We start from the raw sequence: 4,804 nt of genomic DNA, 5'->3' as shown, positions 1-4,804 counted from the left end.
TGGGCTGTGTTCACAACTCTTTGTAGTTTCTTCTGGTCTTGGGCAGAGCTGTTCTCAAACCAAGCTGTGATGCAACTGGGTGGGTTGCTTTCTATGGTGCATCTGCAGAAACATGCCGAATTTCCTTAGCCTTCTGTGAAAGTAGAGGCACTGATGTGCTTTCTTGGCAATGCATCGTAGTGGTCAAATGGGATTGATACAGAAGAGATCTCGTAACCCGCAACGATTATCATGAGAACCTGTGAATCATTTGTAGTGGAATGTTATTGCACCACAACCCGACGGAGCAAATGATATGAAAAAAACCTGAAGCATTTGCAACATTCTTCAGCTACAAGTGCTGAACAAGTCATCCATCTTAGTTTCCTTCCAATGTCCCGAACATTTTAGATTTGACTTTTCAATTAGTCCATGTGACATAAAGAAATGGCTAAGCACATTGGAAAGGGTCCATGGCCCAACAACCTCCCAGCTAATAGTGGAAGCCAGTATAGCAATAACATTTAAGTACCAAAATTGAAAAATTCAAGGTGCATACTGTTCCCAGATAATTGAAAATGTTAATAGTTAATGTAACCCAATGAGGCCGCACCCATTATTACTCAAGTGATAGTGGGGTCACCAAATTATCCACTGATTTTCAGTTGGGTTCTGCCAGAATTATTTGCCACAAGACCTCAGTGCAGCCATTGTCCAACCAAGGACAAAAGACCCCAAATCCAGAGTGAGTGCTCTTGGCATTAAGGTAGATGTTCACGTTGAATGGCATGACAGCCCTGGCTAGTTAATGGGAAACACAGAAAACCAAGACATTGGCTGACCTTGCACCTTGCACAAAATGGTTGTCATTGAAAGATGCCACTATTTAGATAAAGGCCATGGGCGAATTCATCTTCACATTACTGTCTACCTGCAGTCACCTTTCACTTTGTTCCTTATCAAGTATCCCTCTTAAAACATTCAAAAACCCCTGGTCAGTGACCTTCAAGGAAAAGAGTTCCAGAGGGAGCTACAAATCTGGTGTTGGGCTTGTTGGAACAATGTTGGCCACCCACAGAATTGGCTGAGTGTAATTAGAGCTGTTATATTGGGGGTGTTGGCTTGGAAGAGGTAGGTGATATCCGTTCACTTATTCTGCTAACGGCTTTGGGGTTTATTTGCAGATCTAGGTTTGAGGGGCCAAATAGCTTTGAAGTGCCTGTGATCAATAGTTCATATTTTCACACACACAGAAGGGCATAGACCACTGCGCACAGCGGACCACAAGCTTAGTACCCATCTTCAGGCCCCGATTTTCAAATTCCGTTCCTCATACAACTAAAGACAGTGCTGGTGTACTGAACGCAACAGTGAATTGATATCTATCTACACTCACAGCTTCCATAATGTGGACATTTTTACCTGTTTTAATGCGATCTCTGTTGTTGAGAACAGTATGCCAAAGGACAGAAGATGTTGGTTTAGAGCAAGGGCCAATTTCTTCATATGCTTCAGTAAATAAGCCAATGATCATTTGGAGCTCATACTCCAAGTATGAACAGGATCCATGCGGCCTCATTGGTTACATTAACGATTAGGTGCTCAGGTGGAGACCATGAAGGGAGAACATTTATCTTCTCAATGTGTAGAGTTGCTCCATTCCAGTGGAGAGCATGTTAGAGGTGAGATGCAACATAGCACCACAGAAGAATGAAAATATTCCTTGATCTATATCTGGGTCCACGGTCGACCTATTGGTTAAAATCATAGCTTGCATATCATTGCAGAGAATACGTAAAACAAAGATGGAATTCTGTTTGCGGCAACACTTAAAATTAAATTTGCCACTGTCTTTCTTAATTGAAAGCGGAAAAAGCTTTAATGAGGAAACAAAGTATTGTAGTTGAGGTTTTAGCCGGGATTTTGTTACCTTTGTTAAACTGACATTGCACACTCTATTCTCCTTGTCTCTCTTTATGTCAGTCCCCAATTAACACTGCAGCTCTGTGAACTTTAGGCAAAGATTCATGACTGACCCAGTTCCAAAGACCGGACAATCTTACTCAGAACAATCTTGCCAAAGAACAGCTGCAGGTGTATTCCCTTAGTGCTCAAAACAGGCTGCTGAAGGACCTCAGCGAATCAGGCAGTATATGTGGAATGAAGTGGAAAGATATGACTAAGTCTGTAGAAGTGACCTGATGCTGTCTGACTTGCTGAGTTCCTTCAGCAGTCTGTTTGGTGCTCATGACTCCAGCATCTACTGTCTCTAGTGCATTCTCTCATTGTCCTTACTGTGAACTCTGGCTCTCTCACTTTTTACCTTCAGTCTCTTGCCTTTCTTATTCTTTACAATAAGCCTTTTACTTGATGCTCTTTTCAATGCACATTTCTCCTGCTTGTTTTTTGATCCTTGTATCCTCTTAATCAAATCCCTGCATTGTTTTAAAACTGTCTGACTCTCCCCTGCACTGTTTTTGAAGGGTGGTGTTCATTTACAAAGGGAGAACTTGTATATGTTTTTGTACTTTTATTGACACCTCGGTTGTAGATCGGCTGAATGTATTCAACTCACAGAAAATAGACGATTAAAAGAATAAGAATAATGTGTTATTTAATGTAATCTCTGTGCACCAAGGACATTATTAGGTATAATTATTACTTTGATAATTGATAATAAACATTCAGATTATTTGCAATTAACCATTAATTGTCAATATGTTATTTGTCAACTTGGAGTTTGACTTGGAGGTCAACAATTTCAGATAAAGCATGCATAAACCATGTTTTAGTTTGTCATCATTGAGCGAGAGATTTATCCTTAGTAATACTGTTGGTTGGTTTGAAGTATAGATTGTCAGTGGCCAACAAGATGCAACTGGTGGAACCTGATAAGAAAAGGTATGCAGTGAAATGAAAACCAGAGGATGCCAATGGCATGGCATGAAATGAGTAAAATGGGGTGAGCAAGGATGGATGGGTGATGTGCGGATGGGGGAGGTAGAGGAGGGAAAGGTACTGATGGATAAGTGAGCAGGGGAGATGGAAATAAAGCTGTGGGCAGATGGTGGGGTTACCTGAAACTGAAGAATTCAATGTTCATAATGAGTCTAAGGAAGGGTCCTGACCCAAAACATCATCCATCCTATTTCTCCAAAGATGCTGCCCGACATGCTGAGTTACTTCAGCACTTTGAGTCTATCAATGTTCATATGGTTATGGTTATATAGTTATATGGATGGGAAAGGAATGGAGGGTTGTGGTCTGAGCGCAGGTATATGGGACTAGGGGAGATTATGTGTTCGGCACGGACTAGAGGGGTCGAGATGGCCTGTTTCCGTGCTGTAATTGTTATATGGTTATATGGTTATATTATACCATTGGGTTGTTTACTGCACAAGTGGAATATGAGGAGCTCTTCTTCCAGTTTGCATGTAGCCTCACTGTGGCATTGGAGAAGGCTGACAGAGAGGTCAGTACAGGAATGGAAAGGGGAATTGAAGTGGCCAGCAAACGAGCTCCATTTGACCCTGGTAGACAGGACACAATGGTTCAATAGATTGCTAAAAATACATCTATTGATGCTCCTGAACACATCATCAGTGATGTAATCCTTTATGATGTGCTTTATTGTCACGTGCACTGCACAGTGAAATTCTTTTTTGCATTGATCACACATGCATAAGTCGCCATATTTTGGCAGCATTTACAAAAGGTCCACACGCTAGATGTACTGGAGCAGCTCCTGACCCAGGTAAGCTCCAGGCAACTGAGGGGCCGCCTCCGTCGCCCTTCACCGGCTCTGCCCGCGAACCGATGTCCCTCTCCCGCCTTTGTATCTCGGGGGCACCTCCTGCAGCCAGTGCTGGAGGCATCTGAACTTCCCACCCCCAGAAAGTGTTACATAGAAACATAGACATAGAAAATAGGTGCAGGAGTAGGCCATTCTGCCCTTTGAGCCAGCACCGCCATTCAATATCAGTACCCCGTTCCTGCTTTCTTCCCCATATCCATTGATTCCGTTAGCCCTAAGAACTAAATCTAACTCCCTCTTGAAACCATCCAGTGAATTGGCCTCCACTGCCTTATGTGACAAAGAATTCCACAGAAAAAAATGTCCTCATCTCAATCCTAAATGGACTACCCCTTATTCTTAATCGGCTAAGCAATCCCTTATTCTACACTTGGTCTCACCAATGTAGAGACGTCATATAGAGCACCAAATGTGTGTGAATGTGTGTGAATGTGTGTGAGTGATTGGTGGTGGTCGGAGGGGCCGTAGGCACAGATTGGCAGCCACGCTTCCGTCAGTCTGCCCCAGGGCAGCTGTGGTTACAGAAGTAGCTTACCACCACCGAGTGTGACTGAGGAGTGAATGAATAATGCGATGTAAAGCGCCTTGAGTATTAGAAAGGCGCTATATAAATCCCATCCATTATTATTATTATTAAATACAATTGATGAGGCTGAGAAGGTGCTTGCAAACCTAATTCTCAACTGCAACGTCTAGTTTTTGTTGATAAATTGTATTATTCTGTCAAATGCAAACTTTCACTGATTGATCATTTTAAACTTGATTTATAAAAAGATTCAAATGGCCCCTTGTCTTTTGTTTGAACTGTTGAATGAATTTCTAGAGATTGGAAAATTGCAATTGATTGATTAGCTATAAACTCACACATTTTCCCCATGATGATGGTTTATTTCCAATAAAAGAAAACATCTTAAAAAAATAATAATTCTACAATGCAACAAAATCCCAAACTAGCAAAACGAAGAGTGATTTAACACGAGGCTCAATGTACTCTGGGCTGGGTGACAAAAA

The sequence above is a fragment of the Amblyraja radiata genome, chromosome 18 (genome assembly GCF_010909765.2).
Source record: "Amblyraja radiata isolate CabotCenter1 chromosome 18, sAmbRad1.1.pri, whole genome shotgun sequence".
NCBI classification, from domain to species: domain Eukaryota; kingdom Metazoa; phylum Chordata; class Chondrichthyes; order Rajiformes; family Rajidae; genus Amblyraja; species Amblyraja radiata.
Note: the sequence above shows the minus strand (reverse complement) of the source record.